The sequence below is a fragment of the Protopterus annectens genome, chromosome 3.part0 (assembly GCF_019279795.1).
Source record: "Protopterus annectens isolate FY-2018-M chromosome 3.part0, PAN1.0, whole genome shotgun sequence".
Taxonomy (NCBI): domain Eukaryota; kingdom Metazoa; phylum Chordata; order Ceratodontiformes; family Protopteridae; genus Protopterus; species Protopterus annectens.
In genome coordinates this window covers 1,682,170,350-1,682,179,945 of record NC_056731.1, presented here as the reverse complement: position 1 = coordinate 1,682,179,945, position 9,596 = coordinate 1,682,170,350, and the positions used below count along the sequence as shown (strand labels likewise).

Genomic DNA, 9,596 nt, shown 5'->3' with positions numbered 1-9,596 from the left:
TTTAATGATGGTAGAGAGTGTTGGAGTGTTGGTTGGTTGATGCAGGGTCTTGTGGACAATGGCAAGCTGGAGAAATTGAAGATGCTTTTAGAAATTCTAGCCAGTCTAGTTGTTTTAGGTTCAGACAGTGATGAGTTCTGAAGGGAGAGCCTGCAGCAAATCTAGCAATATTATTATAGGATGTTGCCAGTTTGTTGAGGTTATTTTTTGAAAGGTTAGTATATATAGGGGAAGCATAGAGTAGAGTTGAGATTAAGTGGGTTCTGGCTATAATGGTCCTAGCCACTGGTGTAAGAAAGGGCTTGATTCTATAAAGGGATCCCAGTTTTTTGTTCACTGATTTTATTGTGCTGTTTATATGACTATCAAAGTTGAGGTTGTTGTCTATTGTTATTCCTAGGAGTTTAGTGGCTGTGTCAGTGGAAATAACAGTGCCATCATTAGATGTGAGTGTGAGATGAATAGGGGTGGAGTTTCGGGTTAGTGTAAAGAGTAGCAATTTAGTTTTTTTTTGGGTTAAGGAGGAGGCATCGGTTTGAGAACCATTGTTCTACAGTGTTGAAAGCTTTTTGGGTAAGAGATTTAAGTTCAGTTTGAGAGGTGGCTGTACAGATAATAGTAGAGTCATCTGCATATTCAATGCAGATGGTATGTGGGATTGCTGATTGAAGGTCATTAATATAGATGGAAAATAGGAGTAGGCCTAAAATGGAGCCCTGTGGAACACCGAGGGAAATAGGAAGGTTATTAGAGAGTTTGTTTTGCCAGAGTACAGCCTGTTGCCAGTTTTCAAGGTAAGATTTGAACCAATTTATGGCTAGGGGATTAAGTGAAAGGGATTTCAGAATGTGTAGTAGGAGTTGGTGATTAACCATATCAAAGGCTTTAGATAAATCAATAAAGACTGCAGAGGAAAGAATATTATTGTTACAGTTTTTGTTGATGCTGTCTGTGAAGGATAGTAGGGCAGTGGTAGTACTGTGGAAAGGTCTGAATCCATGCTGACAGTTGGCAAGTAAGTTGTTATGGAGATGGTGGTTTAGTAGTTGCTTATGGATGCATTTTTCCATTATTTTTGCAAGCAGGGATAGCAGAGCTATAGGACAAAAGTTAGAGTAGTCATTGGAGTGTCCCCCTTTATGTAGTGGGATAAAAGGATAATTTATATTTTTCAGCAAGTTGTCTTCGACTTAAGTAATTTTATTGACTTTTAACCAGAACTTACTGAGAAGGATTCCTACGAGTTTGCACTGTGTTTGTCTGCTTGTGGTTTGTTGGTTTTAAAGCTTTTTGGCTTTTTTATTGGTTAAATTATTTAATTCAGTTTTCTCACTGTTGCTACATAAGCCCCACATTTGTGTGGGTCTGTGCTTGTTTTAGCACTGCTCCATAGAGTTAGGGAACCAATCACTGCTCTGCTGTATTCATCTGTTCACATGTAGTGCACCTCCATGTATCATCATGCACTACCATGCAGTGGGGGTAACCACTGATGGTTATACAGATAAAAAGTTCAGTAAATACATTTCACATTAGTAGCTGCCTGTGAAACAACCAAGAAGTCCTTAAATTGCACTTAGCTGTTCGGAGAGCACCTCAGATGTGCTTTTGCCCATTAAACAGTTCCAAGCCCACCAAATCTACAATAGTCTGATACCATTTAGAGAACCCGCACTAGTGTAGACCCTTTCTAGAGTACCATTAGTATAGATCACATTTAGAACACACAGCTATACCATACCCCATCCATGTTTTTCTCCTCACTGTGAAAACATGATTTAACTTATCATTACGGATGGTCAGTTTCCCTCCATTTCTCCTACCAGCCTGATTGACATGTGTATCCTGAAGCAATGTAGCAACTGCCTCATATATATTGGTAACCCTCTACTCTTAAATCACCTAAGTACAATTTGTGAGATATGTATCTACACTAAGAATCTGGAATCCTTGCTGTCTCATGTAGAGAACAGTAACACTGAACAGGTTGTCAGCTCACATACTACTCCTCCTACAAACAACCATGCACTCAACACATAAACCATCACATGCGGAGGTACTCACCAGAAAGCCACCTAAACAACAGAGACTTTTCAAACACAAACATGCTACATGTAATACAGCACCTACAGCACTCAATACACATAAAACACAAGCACCAGTGTCTCACCAAATAATCCTCTAAGACAAAGCACATCTAAACCAAATTTTTTAGCCATAGGTGACCCCATTGTGAGACAAACAGTTGTCCCACTCACCAGGCCGAAAAGGAGAAGGTTACAGTCCACTCTTTATTGGGTTCACCAAAACTCAGACAAACTAGTGAAAAGAAAAAAGAAAACGAACGTACAAGCTGTAGATTCCAACAGACTTTAATTTTGAAAGCGCTTTCATCCAAAATAATGCTTAGACTTCATCAGACATAAAATTACCCAAAATTCATTATTTATACAATCATCAATTAATAATTTAAATTAATTTAAAGGTACATATTAAATCAGACTATTTACACATATTAAAAGTGTTAGCACACAAACTTATTGTTATATAACCCAGTAAAATATGTATACATAGAAAACTGAGGTATAAACTAGTACATTTTAAAAGTTCTTAAAAATTCTTAAAAATAGTGGACCTTAAAAAGAGCTTAATATAATTAATGCATATATTAAAGCTTATATACAAAGGTGCATTCACCTATCTAATGCTTAGAGTTTTAAGATACATTTAATTGAGGCATACTCATTTAGCCCAGGTGGTATATGGGCATAGGTTCGAATGTGCCACATTAGTTCACTCTCTTCTAATTCCAATTCCCATGGGCCACCCTTATTGTTACCTGTTGGATGACTATAAACAAAAAATTGTGGGATGGATTTTCCATACTATGTTTAGCTAGGGCATTTGTAGTTATTTTTTGTTGATATTATATAAATGTTCATAAATTCTTTATTTCAAATGCCTTTCTGTTTTTCCTATGTAGTATGCCTGACATTGCTGACATATTGCTACATAGACCACCCCTCTAGATTCACAGTTGAATTTACCTTTTACAAAATAATCCTTGCCCCTGATGGTAAACTTATTGCCCATCTTAATACATGCTGTAATTTCCATTATAGGCCATTTTTTGTGTTTCCAAATGGCATTTAAGATTGGGACCCCTTCTATATGTTATACATGGAGGACCTTCAAACTTTTTACAAATATTAATGTCCTCAGTGATAAGTGCCCACTTTTTAACCAGAATATTTCTTATTTCTTTGGCGTCCATAGAAAAAGTTGTCATGAATGTGGGTGCCATATTAAATGGTATGTTCTGGCTATTATCTCTCATCTGTGCTATATTGGAATCATGTATTTCATTATAACCTTTTTGCAAAATGGGTTTAAAGTATCCATGAGTTATTTTGTGCATACTTCCAAGTGGATCTGTTCAAAGAGATATTCGGGATACCCTCTCCTTAATTTAAATAAATAGGTTCATAGATTAGTACTAGGCTAACTGCCCTTGCAAGCCATTTTAAGCCTAGCCAATTATCCCTTGTGAGACTCCAACCCTGCACATTGTGTTTGTAAGGCAAACACCTTAACCATTAGGCCACCTTAAAAACATATTTTTCAGTAACTCACATTCACTATAAAGAAGAAACCATCCTAGCAGCTCTCACTAATTGTCCTTTCATCACTGCTTTTTTCTGATAAAAGGGTAGGCTGCTAGAGAAGTGCAGGAAAGCATTTGAATAGGTAGGTTTCCAATATATAATAGTTCTATACCTATTGTTCAGCCTATCCTTTGACAACTGCACATCTAGATAATTAATGGAGTCTATCCCAACCTGAAATGTGAATTCAAGAAAGCTAGTAAGATCTGTAATGGCTTGAATGAAGGGTTCTATGGTATTGGGGTCCCCTTTCCAAATGAAAAACATATCATCTTGATATCTTGTATACCATACCACTTTCTGCTGAAAAAGGCTATTGTTGAATAGAAACTCCCTTTCCCAGTATGCCATCACACAGTTTGTGAAGCTGCCTCCTCACGTTGATCCCATGGCAACACCTGTCTGCTGTTTATACAGCTCACCATTAAATAGCATGAAATTATTAGATAAAATAATCTCCAAAAGTGTTTCAATTACATAAATCTCATTCTCTTCCATGCCTTTCATGGTTAGAAAATCCCGAACTCATTCTATTCCCAACTCTTGCGGTATTACAGTGTATAGATCTTTTACATCTACTGTAAGAAATATATAATTTTCATTATATTCCAACCTATTAATACCCTCCAAAAAATTCCATGAATCATGGCAGATTTGTTTTTCATTTCTAATAGCAGGTTTTAATTTTCTATCCACATATTTAGCACATGGGTATGTTATTGATCTTCTGCCATCCACAATTGGTCTAAAAGGTGGATTGTGGAGTTTCTTGTGTATTTTAGGGGACCCAAAAAGAACTGGTGTAATAGGTGATGCCATTGCTAAATAATGAAAGGCATCAAGATTAATACTACCTTTGAGAAACAAATCATTTAAATTCCTGTTGATGTTTTTGTATGCAGTATTAACTTAATTTAAACTTACATGAGAGTAGTTATCACTATCTAAATATGCCAACATATTCTGTACATATGCATATCCGTCCATAAACACCAATCCACTACCTTTATCGGGCTTCATAACCCTGATCTTATATGCCTTCACTAAATTTAAAAACTCTAGGTCATCAAGCGACATATTCCTAGTAACATCAGAATGCATCTGTGTATTGTTCAAGTTAGTCCTTATGTCCATTAATAAAGCTAAAGTGCTATGTAGTGGAGGGTTAAACAGACTAGATATTCTCAAGTCCCTAGTGAATGAAGGGACATTACTCATAAGAACAGTCAAATTGAGTTTACGAGTAAATGTTTTAAGATCAATGATTGTTCTGGCTAAATCCACTTTTCTGTCTGGTACAAAGGATAACCCTTTAGACAACATGTCCACAATGTCTTTGTCTACTTGAATGTCTGTAAAATTATAAATTTCAAAGTCTCCTTCAGTACTTACTAGTATTCGCAGACTTTGTATAAAAGCTTGTGTTATCTTCTCCGCCGATTCTATTTCCCCCGTTGCTGTCCCTGGGCCCTGCCATTGCATCACTGGTTCATCTGGTTGTTCTGGTTGTTCCAAGCCTCCTGAAAACCCTGTTTATGGTTATTAATATTATTATTATTCATCGTTACTGTGTTTTGTGGGCGCCATTATGCTGTTGTTTGTTCCTGATCCTCTCACTACACCTTAACAGGGATGTCTACGTAGTGATGTCATCCTCATTAATGTTAATGATAGTTGTTTCCTCTTGTGGGCATTGCCCAACAGCATTTGAAGGATTTCCCATTGGTTTAATTAGTTCTGGTGGTGGAGGATAGACAGTCCCATTAGAGTAGTCCTTAGTATCTCTAAGGATGTTTTCCTTTTTAGTTTCAATAGCTCTAGCTATTGCATAATCAATGCTTGAGAAGATAGGCCCATAGTCGTATCTATAGTGTTGAAATTCAGTGTCCATAGTAATTTTATATTCAAGGGTTTTTAGCTTTTTTTTAAGTTCATCAATTTACAGGTTATATTGCCTTATGAGGGTTAGAGAAACTCGAAACCCTGCCTGCCAAACAAGCAGATTCATTCAAGATAGGCAGATTTATAAACAAGTGCAACCAGATTGCACCATTGACGTATTCCAATATAGCACAGATGAGAGATAATAGCCAGAACATACCATTTAATAAGGCACACACATTCATGACAACCTTTTCTATGGACGCAAAAGAAATAAATATTCTGGTTAAAAATTGGGCACATCACTGAAGACATTAATATTTGTAAAAAGTTTGAAGGTCCTCCATGTATAGCATATAGAAGGGGTCCCAATCTTAAATGCCTTTTGGAAACCCACAAAAAATGGCCTATAATGGAAATTATGGCATATATAAATGCGACCGATGCCAACAGTGCCCATCTATTAAGATGGGTAATATGATTACCATCAGGGGCAAGGATTATTTTGTAAAAGGTAAATTCAACTGTGAATCTAGAGGGGTGGTCTGTGTAGCAATATGTCAGCAATGTCAGGCATACTACATAGGAAAAACAGAAAGGCATTTGAAACAAAGAATTTATGAACATTTATATACCAACAAAAAAAATAGCTACAAATGCCCTAGATAAACATAGTATGGAAATGCATCCTACAATTTTTTGTTTACAGTCATCCAACAGGTAGCAAGGAAGGTTTTTTAAGGTCAACTATTTTTAAGAATTTTTAAGAACTTTTAAAATGTACTAGTTTATTCCTCAGTTTTCTATGTATACATATTTTACTGGGTTATATAACAATAAGATTGTGTGCTAACAATTTTAATATGTCTGAATAGTCTGATTTAATATGTACCTTTAAATTAATTTAAATTATTAATTGATGATTGTATAAATACTAATAAATTTTGGGTAATTTTATGTCTGATGAAGTCTAAGCAGTATTTTGGATGAAAGCGCTTACAACATTAAAGTCTGTTGGAATCTACAGCTTGTATGTTCGTTTTTTTTTGTTTTCACTCTCTATTGGGTGCCAGGATCTCAGATTACAAAAGCACTCAAGTCTCTCAACAACAATTATCGTTATGACTCCATTTTAGTTCATGTTGGTGTGAATTACTTGAGATGTACTTCACTGGACTATGAAGAGAGACATCATTGAGTATTATGAATATGTGTCCCAGGTGGGTATGTCCCTAGCCTTGAGCAGCATTCTACCCTCACCTAGGACGATATCACAATATAAACAGAAAATCACTGACTTCAACAATTGGCTTAGTTTCTGGTATTATTCTAAGGGGATCCAGTTCCTGTCAGCCTGGGATGACATAGTTGATAGACCACACAGCTTTGCTAGAGATGGTCTTCTTCACATTCACCTCTAGGTTTTTAGTTACTAGCTAAGGCACTTGCCTTCCCCATAGTGCCTTTTTTAAGCAAGGTCTCAGGAACATTTCTAAATTGAAAATATCACTCACAAATAAATTAAATGTTATGCTGCTAAACATTAGGAGTTTAAATTACAAACTGCACTCTTTGGAAGCACTCCTCTTCCTGGAGGATGTTGACATCTGTGGAGTCAGAGAAACTTGGTTCAGGGGCAAAGAGTATACCCTGGCTTTGCAAGGCTACAATGTCTTCCAAACTTTCAGACTGCAAAATGAATAAGTGAGAACCAAAGGAGGAGGATTATCTGTCTTCATCAACGATAAATACACTTTTAGACTGGTTAGACAGGAAAACTCCATGGAGTTACTCCAAGTTCAACTAACTGTGGGCAAGACTTCCCTTGAACTCATCATTAGCTATAGGTCCCCTTCAATGAACCAAAACACCCACTCTACTTATTTAGACCTACTAGAGTCAATCAAATTACAACCAAACACTCTAGTTATGGACAATTTTAACTATCTCTCCATTGACTAGGAAACTTATATGAGGCTTTTGGACTTTGTTAACACTAAAGCTCTGGGACAAATAGCATGCAACCCCACAATTGGCTCAAATATTCTTGAACTGGTCCTCACCAACATGGGTGATCATTGCACCATCAAAAGTATAGGATCCTCACTGGTTAAATCTGATCATGAATCAGTCACATTTGAAGTAGTCATAACACCTGAATCCATCTTAGGTGAAATCAGGCTAAAAATTTTCACCAACGCTAATTATACCCTCCTAACAGATGTTGTAAATGATTTCCTAGCTCCTGTTTCAACAGATGGCACTGACAACTATACTAAGTTATACACAAATGTCATGTACAAACATTTACAGAAATGTATTGATGCAGCTGTATATGAGGATCAAAACAAGATCCTCAAGAAAAAAATAAGCTTCCCTGGGGGATATCTAGCATTAATAAGTAATACAATAAGAAGACGTTGCTGTATAAGAATAAAAAAAGAGAGATCCCAGCACTGAAAGAACACCCTCCTCTGCTTGAGTAAACAAATAAGAGAATTTGTAAAATCCTCTAAGGGCAACTTTGAAAAAAAATTAGCAACCATAGCTAAGGATAACCGTAAGGCATTCTTCAGCTATATCTGTAATCTAAAAGGTAGGACCCAGGCATGTGCTGAGCTACATGTGGATGGTATCTCACACACTGATTCTACAAAAACAGCTAACCTAATACCTGACAGGTTTGGTGGAAATTTCACCCCTGTACTCTCCAAACATTCCACAAAGCATTTCCTCTGCATTTCCCTCACCTTACATCTCAAAAGAACAAGTCATTAATGCTGTCTCCAAAGTCAAAAACACAGCCTCTATGGGACCACATGGCATCCCAGGTTGCATTTTAAATGGTCTAAAACATGAGTTAGCAACTTCATTAGGTACTCTCTTCAACCACAGCCTGAGTACTTGTTTTGTCCCTGCTGAATGAAAAACAGCAACTGTCATCCCCTTCATAAAGGGGGTACAACAACAGACCCTGGGAACTACAGACATATAAGCTTAGTCAGCCTTATCTGTAAGGCCATGGAAAGAATCATCATGGACCTTATAAATAAGGATATAGGTGATCTCCAAACCCTTGATCCCACACAGTTTGGTTTTATGAAAGGGAGGTCATGCCTGTTAAACCTGGTGGACTTCTTCAAAAATATCATCATAGCCATAGACAAAGGCAAATCTGTGCATACAGCCTACCTTGACTTAGCCAAGGCCTTCAACATAATCCCACATTCCAGCATCATTAATAAACTCTCCCAGTTGAATATCAACCCTTACGTCATCAGGTGGGCTGTTATCTGGCTCACCAACAGATCACATTCAGTCAAACTTGGGGACTTTACCTCAACCAGCAGACCTGTTACCAGTGAAGTTCCACATGGGTCAGTGCTGGGCCCCCTATTGTTTGGAATATACTTCTCAGACGTTCAGACCAAAACAGAGGGGCTGTGGCTGACCAAGTTTGCCGATGACTGCAAATTAGGTGCAATCGGTGAATCCCCAAATGATATCAGTATACATCAAGAGGGACTTGCACAAACCAATCCTTGGTGCCAAAGCTATGGACTCAAACTCAATTTCCAAAAAAGGCATCATCATCCTCTTTGGTAAGAAACATATTCCTGCAGACTATCATATAAATAATAATACCCTAAGTTACAACTCAGTAGTGACATGCTTGGGAATGCAAGTTGACTGTAGCCTAAACTTTGACCATCATGTGTCTATTGGGGAAAGGAAGGCATTCTACGTCACACACCTCATTAGGAAAGGCATTGCCTGAAGAGTGAAAAAGGTCATCACATCCCTGTACTCAACCCTTATCAGACCAATTTTTGAATACAATTTTCCCTTTTGTATGTACCTTACCAGGCACCTGCAGCAACTTGACAGACCTCCAAGATTTCTAACCAAGAAAATTCAGGGTCTCCAGCACATGCCATACATTGACAGATAGAAGTCACTCTCACTGTACTTAGTAGCATACAGACTACTTAGAGGAACCTTGTGCTTGGCCTACAGAGCAATCTCAGATCCAAACCTAATGGAAATGCT

At 37.3% G+C, this 9,596-nt stretch overlaps 1 long non-coding RNA gene across 1 annotated transcript in view; it reads right to left on the bottom strand.

Moving 5' to 3' along the window:
- LOC122796942 overlaps positions 1–9,596 on the bottom strand; it is a 2,551,311-nt gene that overhangs the window by 150,737 nt on the left and 2,390,978 nt on the right. The window lies entirely within an intron of this gene.